The 16,505-nt window shown below is 36.9% G+C and overlaps 1 long non-coding RNA gene across 1 annotated transcript in view; it reads right to left on the reverse strand.

Moving 5' to 3' along the window:
- Positions 1–16,505, reverse strand: part of LOC146762001 (uncharacterized) — a 100,495-nt gene that overhangs the window by 79,678 nt on the left and 4,312 nt on the right. The gene's annotated exons all lie outside the window — the stretch shown is intronic.

The following is a 16,505-nucleotide window of genomic DNA, read 5'->3' on the forward strand; positions in this document are numbered from 1 at the left end:
TCTCTGTATTTCAAGGACCAACAATGGATTTTACTCTGTCTTCTACTAAGAGCAGTATCTGTATTTCCACTACAACTAGAAATAACATAATTAAAAACAGATCAGCCTTTGAGAATAGCTGAGATACTTCATTCTCCCAGACATGAAGCATGTTTAAGTATTTGTGAAGGACTTTACTGTTGTTGTTCAAGGCACTATTTGATTTGACCACTGTAAGGAATGTATTATTGAATTACCTTTCCATTAACAGACATTTGCACAGTTTATGTGAAACCTCATGTTCATCATAGTATCATATCATAGTATCATAGTCTCGTGCAGGTTGGAAGGGACCTTAGAGATCATCGAGTCCAACCCCCAGGATTCGAGCCTCCTGTGTAGCAGAGCGGCACTTCTACCACTTGTGCCACAGGGGGGATTCGAATCCAGGGCCTCCGGTGTTGCAACACGGCATTCCTACCACTTGCACCACGGGGGCACACATATATTTCTCCACAAATGAAGCAAGGGATATCAAGTGATATAACAGCCTAACTAAGGTTCTGACATTCCTTGTCAACATTTTCACAGCAGTTCAGTTTCAAAAGCTGAAGCTCCAGCATTAAGCCCTCCAGTCCTGGGCCAAGACCAAGTGTTTTCCTCCAGATCAGGCCTAATAGACAAGTGTGAAACATGACAGTGAAACTCATACAGTAAAACTCATGACCTTAATTCTTCATATAATTTGATCCAGTGCACATAATTATGCTTCATTCTTGTGCCTTGTTGAAGCATTTATAGGGACCTTCTTGTGGCTTTAGAACAAGGAAGATGATGTTTATCTAAAGTGGCAGAAAGCTATGCTTTGAATTGTGAAAGCTCCCTCTCTGAGGTGTTTCTTTGCATTCCTCCAAGAGTGACGTATCACTTTCTTTTTGGCTTGAAAAGGAAAAACTTCTAAGGTACATAAAATTCACAGTTTGGTTCACATCATTCCTTCAGAGAATAAGAGACCAATTGCTCTCATGTCTTCTGAATATTATAAACAATAGACTTTTAGTCAAGAAATATAAGATACACTATGCAGTTTTCCTGGAAAATTACAGCTAACCAGACCTAAAATAACCAGTTTAGTATTTTCTGTGAAAAAGAGTTGGCCAGTTCCAAGATTAAGAGACTTGACAGAACCTTACATGAATAAAGCTGAACAACAAATAAAGCAATAGGCTCAGCTAAACTAACAGTAGATATATGGGCAGTATATATAACAATAGATATATAGGCAGACAGTTCTTCATATTTTAAGAAAGAAAGTAGTTCACTGCAGAAAGAGAAGAAACATCAGATGAACAGGTTTAAGAGACTTGTGCAGAAAATGTACCTGAGGATAGGATATAGCAGGCATAGAGAAGATTTCTATATATACTTCAATGCTTGTATTGTATTAGGAATTTCTTGTCTCTAACTGAAATGGTTTGGCTTTAGCAGTATAGTTACACATCCAATAATTAACAGCTGGTTATTAGATTAGTCCAAGCTCATGTGTGATTATCTTTCCAAAAGTCTTCTTAGAAAGAAGAATTATATTTGGGAATCTTACTAAATCGTATATACTACTAAAAGAAAAACAAATATTATTTTAGTAGGTTATATAATAGTGAGTCTTCATTAATTAAAAGTTAAAGCTTCTGGCTATCTATAGTACATATTGAACACTAATTATTTTAAGTCAGTAAAAAAATAAACAAAACAAAACAAATAAACAAACAAAAAAAACCCCAATAAAACATAATGTGGAAGTAATCATAGTACAATGAGATATCTACAAATTTCTCATATAGCAAAGACTTGGTTGGCAAGTGCATTTTAGTAGATATGTGCCCAGAAAACAGCTTAATCATTTGTACACAAAATTTTTATTGCTATTTGGTTGAGACAAGGAAAAATAAAATGTGAATCCTTTTGAAAATGCTGTTGTGTACTAAGTTTTCATGTAGACCTACCTAAACTCCAAAAATGAGAGAAATACTGCAGTATGAGTATGAGACAAATAATATTTATAGAAAACAGATATACAAATAATAATTAAGAACCCACTTTCATGCAATATGTCATTTGTAAGGCCAAGATAAAAACAGAGACAAGGAGTAAATCCATTTAGCTGACTTCGATATCATCCTATGTTTCAGCTGTATGCAATATGAGCATTTGTAAAGAATACAGAATGTCACATTTTTCAGTCAAGGCAAAAAGGGACGTAAAACACCATTAAAATTTCAGTTTTGTACATATAAATACAAACCAGACAACTCATCTTTATGGAAATCTACTCAAGTCATGATACAAACAGGCAGTGCAAAGTACAAACAACTTGTTGCAAAGTATCAACAAGGATGAGATGAGGGAAGATGCAGTGGAAAGCCCACACACAAGGTTGTCTAGGGTGAGATGACTGACTCCACAACTCAAGACTGCCTCCACCAAAAATGAAAGAAGGGTGATTGTCATAGGCCACCCCCTTCTGAGAGGAACAAAGGGCCCTATATGTCCACCAGTTCCTACCTGTAGGAAAGTATGCTGCCTACCTGGTGCCCAGGCAAAGGATATCTCTAGGAAACTTCCTATTCTGATTTGCCACTTAACAAAGATATCTGTAGCGCTGAAAAAAATAAGGCATGTCAAACATGCACATATTAAATTAGGAAAAACAAAGAATAAAACCCATAAACTTTTAACTTGTTCAGATAAAAGCAGAAAAGTCATCCTTGGAATTTCTATTCAGATTTCAAAGGAGAGAAAGAAACTTGATGGAATTCATCAGGACTAAAAATGTTAGATTCAAGCAGAAACCAGAAAAAGCGTATTTTTAGGCTAAGGAAAAAAATATCCTTACTTGAAACTGTGAATGGAAAGTACTATTTCTATTAGCAAGACATACTGTCAACTAGAAATTAGCCTTGTTTTTTTTTTTTTTTGTTTTTTTTTTTGTTTTTTTTTTTTACATGAGGTAGATGCTACACATAGAAAATAAATAGGACTCCAGCTAATTAAAACTCAGGTATTTAACTGTGACTATTTCTGAATGCTGAACTTTGAATAAGATAATTCTATTGCTTGTTCTCAAATAGGTTTCTGCTTTCCAGAACTGCAATTAAAGAAAAAAACTGCACAAAGTTGTCCTCATATGTGAAGAACCCTATGTATATGCAACATATTCATGACTATAGTATTCAAATTGATGAAAGGCTGCTGAAGAGGAGAGGGGAAAAAAAATAGATACTGTGGAGATTAAGAAGATACTGACTTGGTAAGTTTTTTAGCACAGTATTTTTACTAGTTGACAAAATGTTGTCAACTGCTGTTGTGAAAACGTGATTTTCACAGCATATGACAATGGAATAGTGAATGCAACTGATGTTGCAAGTGGCTAGTCTACAGAATGGCACAGACCATCTGAATCATTTATTTATGTTAAATATATATGTATGCCTGCAAAGTATAGTACTCCCAAACACAGGATCTACTAGGCTGTCAGGATTCTTGCTCACCTATCTTAAGTTTCAGTACATCAGAGTATATGTTCATCTTCTGCAAGGTCTTAAAGATCTAAAAAAAAAAAAAAAAGATAGAATTGTGGAGCACTTCGAACTTTGGATTTTCTATGATTAATATGCCAAAACAGTGTTCCTTTCCCATTGTTGTTATTTAGATAGCACCCCTAGAGAAAATGAAATAACATAAATCAGCATAAAAAAGAATAAGTTCTCTGAACTGATGCATTTCTCCTCACATATCTGACTTTTAGAATTATTCCAAGGAAAGAAGGGAAGAAAAAAAAAAAAAATGAACAAAAGAAAAAGAAGAGAAATGACAGAATGCATCAAAAGCTGCAGGGAAAAGATTTCTCATTAACATTATCAATGCTGTGGGAAAAAGTAAAATAAAAAAAAAACAAAAACAAAAACAAACAAAAAAACAACACAAAACAATTATACTAGTTTCAGGGAAAAATAACCAGAATATCTCAAGAAAGATGCAAATAAGGCAATTATATGAATACATATCAGCTCAACATGGTTAGAAAAATCATTTTAATCACCATTAGCTATGCATTTTCACCAGTGTTGAACAAGAACCTGCATACCATGTTTTTAAATGTGCACCAGTGGAGGTGACCCACTGTTTCTCAGATGCTATGGGGGTAGTGTTGTTGAAACGCAGCACCCATCATCTCCCTCTGCTGACACACAATGTTTGGACTCCAGAAACATTCAGTAAGGATCAGTGAATGTCAATAGGTGCAATTTTTTTTCCACGTGGAAGAAGTCATACCCAGATGCCATTCTGCCAGACTGCCCCTCTCTGCCACGTAATAACAAAATATAACAGAATACTGGTGGGAAGTTTCAACCTCTACTGCCATACCACCAATATCTGCCTCTGACATCATGGGCCAACATAATAAAATAGGAGGTTCTATTGAGAAACAAAACTGGAGGAGTCCTTGTGTTTCTAGTTTTTGTTTAGCTTAATGAATTATGTTGTGAATATTAGTATAGTAGCAACCACTGGGGCATACTAGTTGGCCATGTCTTAAGCTCTGGACATGGATTCTGAGCATGAGAGGGTCTAGCACACATATCTCATGGCTTATTTGCACAATTAGCCTTTTCCCCAGCAGCCTGGTTCAAGGTCAGCAAAACATGGCTCTAAGCCCAGACAGGAAAACCCATGGGCACTGTGAGGAAGTTGCTGTGTCAAGACTTGAAGAGTAATGCTGTCATTCTATGTAGAATGAACTATCTATGAATTTAGAATCAAATACAGGATAAAGAAGTACAAGGAAAGTACAACCAGTGGTTATGAATTAATTATCTATCAGTGGTCCCTCATTGGTCAGTAAGTGTAATTATGAGAACTGGCAAAAAGCATGTAAATTTTAAGAAAAAAATCAGAAGTACCTTAGACCTACATAACACACTGTATAAATTTGGGCATATTAGGTAATTGTAAGTAAAAGAAGAAAGAATATGATGTTACCAAATAAAAAATCACCACAGTCAAAGGAGAATGGAAGGAGGAAACATCAACACTACTTTAATCCTAGTAAATAATTCCAGATGCTGAGAGCTCATTCTAACGCCTTTATCAGGCGTACAGTAATTATTTCATTTGAGACTTAAAAGTTGATGGTAACACTAAATTCTTGGCTATGCAGTTAGACTGTATCCCTTTGGTTCTCTGATCAATGGAATTGGAATACAGTTAAATGAATGAGCATTCAAGCAGCCTACCCTACAAAATGGGTAGTACAGTACTGAGTGTGCATTAAGCCCTTGCAAATATTATTTCATCATTACAATTAGACTTGGAAAGAAGGATTTATATCTTTGTATTCTACCCTATATTCAGCCTCCAAATGTGAAAACTATCTTCAGTGGACTGCACTCCAACCCTACTCAGCCCTTCATATCACCTAATTTAAAATAGAAGTTAAAATAATTTAAAATAGAAGTTAGACCTACTTTTTAAAATTAAAAACAAAATAAAACAAAAAAGCCACCCAGGAGGATCTTACAATTGTTCTGAAATTATCACATTGTCCATATTTATAGCCACGGAAATTTCATGATAGCTGCTGACTGACTAATAAATAACTTGTGGTTTTTCAGAACACTACCATGGCAAATACTAATGCTAATTTAAGCTTTTGTTGCTTCAATTAAGTATTACCAAAAACAAACAAACATAGAAAAAAAAAAAAACTAAAAAAAAACCCTAAGTTTTCAATTCAAAATTATTAGATTACTATCATGCAGATTGAGGTACCATTCTAATCTACATTAGCACAAGGAGTTCAGTATATGCTTCCATGAGCATCTGTACATAGCTATTTTCCTGTTGTCAGGGAATTACAGAACTATGACAATTTCTGTCACAAGGTTTATGCTATTACAAGTAGAGTTCTTTCTGAGAAATATTGGGCACTTCAAACTGCAAAAAGAGTAGCTATGTTGCTTAAAGTATAGTAGAATCCCATTGATAGTCTATAAAAGCATTCTAATTTCAATTGAATATTGTTCCAATTTCATTCTTATTTTAATGCATGCAGAATTTTCCCACTACAGTAGCTGCAATAATTACTTCTGAGAGAAAATACAAGAAGTTTGTTAAAAACATAAATGAAACATATCAATACTTGACCAGATATATTCTTCAGAAAAACTTCGTATGCAGTAGCTTCAGGCTGAAGACTGAAATTAGATGTTTTTTGGTCTGTCTGCATTTAGTGGCATCCAGTAACTGAGAAATATCAACATATCACTTAGTATATTCTGTAATACCTCACTGTCTTAGCAGGGAAGATTTTTGGGAAAGACATTGGGAAAGTCTCAGGAAATTGTTAAATATGGAAGTCATGGTTCCAAATTAGATACAGTTCTACAAATATCAAATGTACTGAAACTCTGCTTTTAGTATCTATTTAAGCAGTTTGTCCTTATCCAGCTTTCAGAAATAAAAATTACAAAAGCTGTACATGAGGTGTCTGAAGCTTTCTTTCTGAAAAAAATAAAGACTCATAATTAGAGCATTCCATTTTCATTTAAAAACAGAGCAACCCCCCCTCTACCCCTCACTTCCAAAGAAATTAATGTTACATTATTTAAAGGATTCTTTCTTATTCAAATATGAAAAACATGACAGTAAAACATCTCTCAGCTATTACAATAAAGAACAGTTAATCAGAACTTAATATGTTGTCATTAGCAAAGAGATAGAAAAAGACAATGTAAATATTTGTTCAGTAAATCACTGCACTTGACATAATGAGACATTGCAGCAGAGATAATTGTGCAAAAATTGGTATTTGTTTAATGTTTTGTCTAATCTACAGTTTGTCTCCCAAGCATGTGACTGCTCTTTTATTTCCTAATATTATTATGAGAATGTTGTAGAATAGTAATAGACAAAATGCTGAAGATACTTACATTATATGAAAGATTTCTGGAGGCTGTTTTTAACTGAGTACCTGATAATAAATTGTTTCTTTATATCCATTTTAACTTACCAGCAAATGTTAAAGTATTCTCTCATTCTATACTGATCTGTTGGGTGGCAACCCTGCTATATGGTTTTTAAGATTCCTTCCAATCCAAACTATTTTATGACTATGATACTATGCCACAAGGTAAATTCACCACAGAAAACTGAAACAACTGTCCTTTGCACATCATAAAAGTGTGCATTTTTTTTCAACAGGACAATTCTTGGCAGAGTCAAACACATTCCAGCTGGCCTATCTTCTTACCTTTAGCATTCCTTACAATCTCAATCTACCAAAAGATTACACTAAAACAGTTTTTAATTATAATTTCTGGCAGGAAATTAATTTCTTAGAAAGAGTTCAGGAAGTTAGATAAAACAGTAACACTGTCACTAGGAAGGGTCTCAGGTGGAAGACTGTATGGCTTTTTCACTTAGGTTTCTATTCAGTTCAAGATTCCAATTCTGTATTATTTATTTATTTATTTATTTAATGAAGGCAGTTCCACTGAAATACATGTGGCTCAACCTGCAATCCATGCAGAGTTCAAGTCCTCTTCTGTTGCCATTGGGAACAAAAGGACAGCAGTAACAAAAGGTCAAGAAATTGCACTGCTATTGCTAGTAAATCCAAAAGCTATTGTCAGTCCTTTACTTTTTATAGATTGCAAAGCTTTCAACTCCACTGAACTGCTGCTCTTTTTGGAAGTGATGAAAGAGTGAAATGCTCTCCTGGTTGCAGCTAAACGTCAAACTCATCTCAAAAAACTGAATTTACCTTAGCTTCAAATGAGATAAATGTTCATTTCACAGGAGAAGAATAAAAAATACAATTTAACGAGCCTGCAGTTTCTGTGGGCACTTTACCATGTCTGGCAGCCTGTTCTACACACCTTGTATGTACATCCTGAACAGACTTCCCACATCACCTTGGTGAGCAAGACAATGCACCTTGTTGACACCTGTGATCAAAACTGAAATACTAGACCATGCATTGCTGAGTATAACATGATGGAGAAGGCAAATGGAAGAAATTCTCCTTCTGCTGAAACACTAGTTTGCAGTGGGATACAATAATGTGAGCTAAAAGACATGCTGTTTCTGTTTCGTTGTCTAAGAAACATCTGGACTTTTAAGCTAAAAATAACAATTTTTTGAAGTTTGTTATCACAGGAAATAAAGAACAAGTCCAGATATTATTCTTTTTAGAGCTTTACCTGCCAGTAAGTTATTTTTAACATTACTAACATTATTCAGTACTCTACACAAAATATCACAGAATCACACAATCTTTAGAGTTGGAAGGAACATTGAAAGCCATATCTTTTTAATTCAAAGAGAAGGATGTTGTGTGGTATCATGCCAATGGCCTTACTGAAATCCAGATAGATGACATCAGTGGCTCTTATCTACTGATGCAGTGACACCATCATAAAAGGCCACTAGGTTGGTCATATATGGAGAAATAATGTTTTTGAGTGTTATTCTGTCTAAGAAGGCATTTTCTCACAGAATCATAGAATTACCAAGATTGGAAAAGACCTCAAAGATCACCCAGTCCAACTATCTGCATACTACAAATTTTTCCCCATTAAACCATGTCCTTCAGTACAGCATCTGAATGTTTCTTGAACACCTCCAGAGATACTGACACAATCACCTCCCTGGGCAGCCCCTTCTTAAGGCATGTTTTACTGAAACTGAAGAATCTCATTTTTCAGGTGCAAAAGACGCTTCTACTAAACTGAAATCCATTAGTGACTTACTAATAAGGAACTGACTTTGTAGCCTATTTATAATGATTTTTTTCAAAATTAGATCTTATAGTTATTTCATTGTTATGCAGTAACAAAAACAAACAGCATTAAAAACCAAAACCAATGCCTAGTAAGTAACTATTCTCTGCTTTAGCAGATGCATTACATAGCCACTGTAAATATACATTCACATAAGGAGATTTTGGATATACAGACTTACATAGATATATATATATATTGATAAATGAATGAGATATAGATATCCTGGCTAAGAGTAACTGATGATTTAGACTTATTTGTACAAAGAAGTACTTCTGTAGATCAATGGAACACAACGGAAAAATAATAAGTCTAAAACTACAGAACATGGTCAATAAGATTCCGATTGAATTGGTCTCCATGAACTAACAGATTTCTTCCTAAATCCCAGTGGCTGCTTTCTCCTCGATCTAAGTATCAAACAAGATTATTTTTATTTTGTATTCAACATTTTGAATACAGCGCAGTTTTCATACCAACAGCAGTATCTGCACTTGATCAATAACAGATTAGAAAAAGAGTGTTTTGGCTGAGTTGCTAGAAGTTGTGTACCCACACCAACTTAGAGCCCAGTATTCAGATATACTAATCAAGAAGAGTTGGCTGTACTAAGGAGCACTGCACACAGCTGAAAGACAGTAGACATTTGGAACCTAAAGACTTTGTGTTTCTATTATTTATTCAAGTATTTGCTGTTTCTCTTACAAATACATAAACAAATAACAGTGACTATTGTACAGCTCTTAATTAGAAATAATTCATAATTTGAAGGCCATATCCACAATGTTATTTTTGACAGGGGAACATTAGCTGAATTGCAAAAGGTTTATATTAAATATATATATATATATATATATATGTATGTATATATATATAATATATATATATATTTAAAAAAAAAAAAAAAAGTACCTAGATATATTGAATTCTACTTCAGGACCTAAAACAAAGCACTGTGCCAAAGACCCACAAGGCAAAGTCTCATTTCTAGCTGTAGGATGGTTCCCCTGGTTCAAGCTTTGAGAAAAACAGCCACAAGGCAGCCCACTAATGAGCACCTTACATTCTGGTTAGCGGCAGAGCTGGTAAGCCAGTAAGATGGTTGCAGAGTAAAAACAAACAAACAAAAAAGGTACTGCAGAACATCAGAGCTTTTGTATGGCATATTGCTACATAAAGCAAGAGTTACAGAACAAGTTCCCAAGATTTTCTGCAATATCACAGGAAGCAGATTAGCTCTGGTGTAGAAATATATAAAAGTTAACTTAAATATTAACTATTTGCATTTGTCTTCAAGTATGTCCTCTACGTTCGAGCAGCAAAAAGTAATTTAACAATCTCACAAAGCAGTATTAGATGAATAACAGCTCATGCATATTCTAGAGAGCTTTCTTCTGGCACTCATTAATATAGTTGAACTGAGCTGCTATTGCCAGTGGGTGAAAAATGAATGATTTTTTTTTCTTTTATTGTATGAAAATCAGATTGAGTAGAATGTTTAGAAACTAGTTATAATTTAGCTTGTGACAACTAAAATAAATAAAAGCAGAGAGAAAGATATTATCAGAGGTGTTAAAGAGCAACAGATAATGCACACAGTTTATCTTGCAAAACAGGTAACTACTCAGCTAGAAACAGCTAGAATACCTGTATTGTTTTTATCTAAAGTACTGTTCCTGCCAGTCTCAGAGGTCCTATTCATTTTCCTGTAAAATACATGTAAGCTATTTTTCATAGCATCATTCTCAAAATAAAGTATGCTTTCCCCCCCACCTTAGTCTATGCCATGCTCTCAAAACTAATATAGCAAAAGAGAAAACTTAGAATGGAAGCATGATATAAAGAAAAATAATACAGGACAAAGTGGGTAAAACTCAGGTCTTCAAATTTCTGGTAGTCCATTGTAACACACTCTCCTGTAAGGCCCAGCCAGAGTGGGATTCTCTTTCTTGCCTTGCACAGCCAACTCTAAGGGATTATTATGCCTTTTGTTACTTTGCCCTCTGATATACATCAGTCATTACCTTTGTTAATAACTTCTATTTCTCTTCATTTCTAATCCCTATTAAGGACCTGTTCATTCCTTTCATGAACTGAAACATAATGAATAGAATACAAAGTATGAAGCTACTATGTACATTTTGCACTTAACTGAAAAGAATGCAATGAAGATCTCCTAACTGTTAGTCCCTAGGAGACAACACCAGTATTTGTAACTATTTATTTAAAAATGTCTTGAATTTTATTTACAGACTACATAACTAAAACTCAACAAGAACAGAGAAAAATAAAAAGCAAGCATTGAGGAACATGAAACTCAGGAAGTGCAATTAAATGCAGTCAACATAAACCAATTCTACCATATAATGTTTTTACTATTATACATATGTTTTTAAGAATTAGATTATCACATCCACATAATGTGACAGAACAGAAATATTTTACATAGAAATCATATGTCTACTCTGCTTTATTTAACTGTCAGGTAAGATTTCAACATTTTCTTCACACTCACCACAGACAGTGTAAGAGCACATGGAAGACAAAAAAACAAAAAGCAAAACAAACAAACAAATAACAAACAAAATATGTTGTTCTGATTATCTGGTATTTATCCTTTGCTTCATTTTTTTCCGCTCGCATACTTCCCACAAAAGAAAGAATTACGTTCGAGGACAGAACCTCCTATTATTTCTCCTGCTGCACTGAGATAGTACATTTTGTGAATAGTTCAAATACCTTAACAAAGGATAAAGGAGACTTTCTTCTCTCAGGATTGAGGAATGCACCAAAACCAACCAAACAAACAAACAAAAAACAAAACAAAAAAACCCACAACCTTCTTGGGTTAATTATTGAGAAGAAAAAGAGGACAAGAGCAGACTGATATGAAGCTATAATAGAAGCTATCAGAGAGAAAAAGAATGCAGTGGGCTGGATTGACTTCATAAAGTATCTGGGTCCTACAATGAGAAAGGAAGCAAATAAATCTGTTTAATAAGACCAGATAAGCGAGCATAAAAAAATAGAGAACAAGGACACAGGGGAACAGATGAAAAGTTTTAGCAAAAGCTCACATGCAATAGGAGAGAAGGGAAATATGTCAACTACAAATATTCAAATTAAGTTATACAAGTAAAGAAAAAAAATGGACAAAAAGCAAGAGGTGAAGTGAAATATCCACAGTCAGGAAATTTGAAAGACAAGAAGAATAAGTCTGGAATAAGAACTACAGATGAACAGAGAAAGGATGGAAACTACAGAAAAACAGTTTACAAATGTAAAATAAGAGGAAACTTACATCTACAAGCAAACCTTCTCTTTCTCATAATTGAAGTAAATTAGACAATTAAATCCCTTGAAGGCATCTAACTTTATTAACTCAAGTGGCAGCAACCTGCACAGTTTCTCCTGGTGGCTCAGCAGCAATGTTCTGTGTGAGGGAATTTTTGGACAAGACGGAGGAAAGAAAATTGGGAAGTACAGCCAAATACAAAAGGATCCTTTTTTTCAAGTCTTCATTAAAAATGACAGAATTAGGATTCTAGACTTATTCTAGTACTTCTTAAATGAAAGTTATGATATTTGTAATCTCAAATAAAGAATTAACCTTCACCTATATCATGATTTTCTTCTCTGCAAAAGACATGAGAACACTAAGAAACAAAAGCTAGTCACTTCAGCTGTCAGATTCTTATGCTTAGAATCATAAAGTCATTTAACCGTTTTGGTTGGAATGGATCACATAAGACCACCTACTCCAATTCCCATGCAATTAATGGGGACATCTACACTTAGATCAGGTTGCTCAGAGCCCCATCCATTCTGACATTGAATGTATCCAGAGCTGAAGCATCCATCATCTCTCTGGGTAATTGATTCCAGTGCCTCACCAACTTTACTAGAAAAACAAAACAAAACAAAACAAAACAAAACAACAAACAAACTTTTTATATCCTGTTTAAATCTCCTCTCTTTTAGTTAGAAACCTCCTCCCCTTGTCCTATCACAACAGGCCCTGCTAATGTGTCTATCTCCTTCCTTCTTATAGCCCCTCTTTAGATATTGAAAGGCTGCTGACAAGTTTCATCAGAGCCTTCTTTTCTCCAGTCTGAACAGGCTCAGCTCTCAGCCTGTGATCATAATTGTAGTCAGAGAAAGAGGCAATTTTGAGGTGTGGAGTTGATCTCCTTGCCCTAGACATCCTCACTTACCTTTTCCATGAGCTTGAGAGCTTCAACCTATTGAATAAAGACATCCAGGAAGGTGAGATAGATAGGGAGGGGGTTTGCTTGCAGTTCTGAGAAGGGACCTGCTTCAGTTTCTCCCCATTTCTTAGGTCCTTTCCCTCTTTGCCCGACAGTGACAGGACAGAGTGTATCTATTTCTAGTAGATACAGCAGGAAGTTACTCTACTAGCCTATCTTCTACTCACAGTCCCTGATGCTTCTTAACCTGTCCATCTCCTCCTTGAGCTCTACCACCAGGCTAAGCAGGTCATCTACCTGCTCACACCTCATGCAGATGGTATCCCTGCCACCCTCTAATGGCATCAGCACTCAAGCACTCCCTGTAGCCAGAGACCTGAACAGCTGCCTTTCTGGGTAGCTGCATTCTTTTTGACAAAAACTTTCTGCCTAGTGGAGATCATGGCTAGGTTTGTTAACTAGAAGGCAGACTATTATTGAGCTAGTCCTCCAAGTGGTGAGGGATACTCTTCCCTCTGCATGAACTGATGTGCCAGGCTCTTACTGACAGACCATACTGGTTTTGCCCAATTTTTTCACAGCACTTCTGGGAGCTGCATTCCCTAGGGGCTGCTTTTGTAAATACAGGGTGTGATGCCTCTCCTCCTGACCCCACCCCAATGTCACCAGAGCCAGTTGCCCTGAGGAAAGCAATGGCATCAAGAGCTCATCTCTGACAGGAGTTCAGTTGCCCTGCAATTCTTCAAGGATAATAAAAAAAAAGGCTTTTTTAAAGTATGTTAACAGCAAAAGGAAGGCTAGGGAGAATGTGGGCCCCATACTAAGTGAGGGGGCTGTTCTGGTAACGAGGGATGCTGAGAAGGCTTAAATACTGAATGCCTTCTTTGCTTCTGTCTTTAGTGAAAGGGCTCTCCCTCAGGAATCCCAGACCCTGGAGGTTAATGAGAGAGTCTGGGGAATGGGAGATTTCCCTTTAGTCAGGGAAGAGGTGGTCCATGAGTACCTAGGAAACATTAAGGTCCATAAATCCATGGGACCTGATGGGGTACATCCGCGGGTGCTTAGAGAGCTGGTGGAGGTTGTTGCTGAGCCGTTCTCTATATTCTTTCAGAGGACTTGGAAAACTGGGGAGGTGCCTGAAGGCTGAAGGATGGCCAATGTCACTCCAGTCTTCAAAAAGGGCAAGAAGGAAGACCTGGGCTTCTATAGGCCAGTCAGCCTCACCTCTGTCCCAGGGAAGGTGATGGAACAGCTTGTGCTGGATGCCATCACCAGGCAACTGGGAGAAAAGGAGGTTATCAAGAGTACTCAGCATGGGTTCACCAAGGGGAGGTCATGCTCGACCAACCTGGTGGCCTTTTATGAAGATGTAACTAGCTGGGTGGACAAGGGGAGAGTGATAGATGTAGTCTACTTTGATTTCAGTAAGGCTTTAGATACTGTCCCCCATGACATCCTTATAACAAAGCTGAGGAAGCGTGGGATAGATGAGTGGACAGTGAAGTGGGTCGAGAATTGGCTGACTGGCAGAGTGCAGAGGGTTGTTGTTAGTGGTGTGGAATCTGGCTGGAGGCCTGTAATTAGTGGCGTCCCCCAGGGGTCTGTGCTGAGTCCAATCTTGTTCAACATCTTCATCATGTTGAAGGAGTGATGAGGGGATAGTGACCACCCTCAGCAAGTTTGCTGATTACATGAAGTTGGGAGGATTGGCTGACACGCCTGAAGGCTGTGCTGCCATTCAGAGAGACCTGGACAGGCTGGAGAGCTGGGCACTAAGAAACTGGATGAGGTTTAACAAAAGCAAACATAGAGTCTTGCACTTAGGGAGAAATAATTGCATGCACCAGTACAGGCTGGGGGAAGACCTGCTGGAGAGGAGCTCTGCTGAGAGGGACCTAGGTGTCTTGGTGGACGACAGATTGGCCATGAGCCAGCAGTGTGCCCTTGTAGCCAAAAAGGCCAATGGCATACTGGGGTGCATTAAAAAAAGCGTGTCCAGCAGGTCGAGGGAGGTGATCCTCCCCCTCTACTCTGCTCTGGTGAGGCCTCATCTGGAATACTATGTCCAGTTCTGGGCTCCCCAGTACAAAAAAGACAGGGATCTCTTGGAAAGAGTCCAGCAGAGGGCCACAAAGATGGTGAAGGGCCTGGAGCATCTCCCCTATGAGGAGAGGCTTAGGGAACTGGGTCAGTTTAGCCTTGAGAAAAGAAGGCTGAGAGGGGACTTGATCCAGATTTATAAATACCTGAGGTGTGGGGGCCATAGTGGCGAGGCTGGTCTCTTTTCAGTAGTGCATGGGGACAGGACTAGGGGTAATGGGATGAAACTTCAGCACAGGAAGTTCCGCACAAATGTGCGGAAGAACTTCTTTGCATTGAGGGTGACGGAGCACTGGAACAGGCTACTCAGGGAGGTGGTGGAGTCTCCTTCTCTGGAGATATTCAAGACCTGCCTGGATGCCTACCTGTGCGACATGGTGTAGGGAACCTGCTTTGGCAGGGGGGTTGGACTCGATGATCTCTAGAGGTCCCTTCCAACCCCTACAATTCTGTGATTCTGTGATTCTTTGTTTCAGTGTGGGATGCGATAGCACCAGAGCTATCTACCTGCAGAGAGAGTATACTCAAGATAATTCAGCCTTTTTCCCTTCATGCTTTTCTTTCTAGGTATTTGGCCCAGCCATTTACAGCATTTGGTTCTGATTCACTGCCAGAATTAGCATGGAAGTAAGTGGTTAGGTTCATCTATGCTATATTTCACTTACTACAACTAGTAGATCAGTAGAATCTAGAATACAACTAGTAGAAATCAGGTGTTTGCTATTTCCAGATGACTCTTCTTTATATTCATCCTTTCATGAAGCAAGGTGACAAAATATGGCGTAAGTGTAGCTGCAGTACACTATTCTGATAGAGGCAGCTCCCTTCCTGAATACTCTAACTATATATAATACTCTATGAACATATGGTTAAACATTACTTGCTTGCTACTGAAAGTGCTGGAGATAAAAATAAAGATTACAACTTACTTAGCCTATATTTGAATTGCTGAAGCAGAGAATGAACGTTAGCCATATCTTGATTTCTCTTTGTAAAAATAACAAGTTCTATCAGATTAAACAGCCAAAGAAACTACTATGACAATTTAATAGGATATTCCACATAACAAAGAATATTTTCATTTAGAATTACTTTGCACAAATTCTAACTGAATTAGTATATATTCTTTTTGACAAAAACAGTGACAGTTTAAAGACTATAAGTCAACATACTAATGCCCTTTCTTTTTTAAATTAGTATCTATGTCTGTGCGTTCAGTGTAGACTAGAACTTCCAATATGTGCTGTGAAAGATAGTATCACTAAAAAGCTGAATAGGACCCTGCAGAGGCTATCTGTATTTAAAAGATCTTAACAACAGAACCAGTGGGGATTCCTCCAAAAGAATTACTGCCTTTAAGAATTGTTTAATCCTAGGA

The sequence above is a fragment of the Coturnix japonica genome, chromosome 2 (genome assembly GCF_054131305.1).
Source record: "Coturnix japonica strain WE chromosome 2, WE-NBRP24, whole genome shotgun sequence".
Taxonomy (NCBI): Eukaryota; Metazoa; Chordata; class Aves; order Galliformes; family Phasianidae; genus Coturnix; species Coturnix japonica.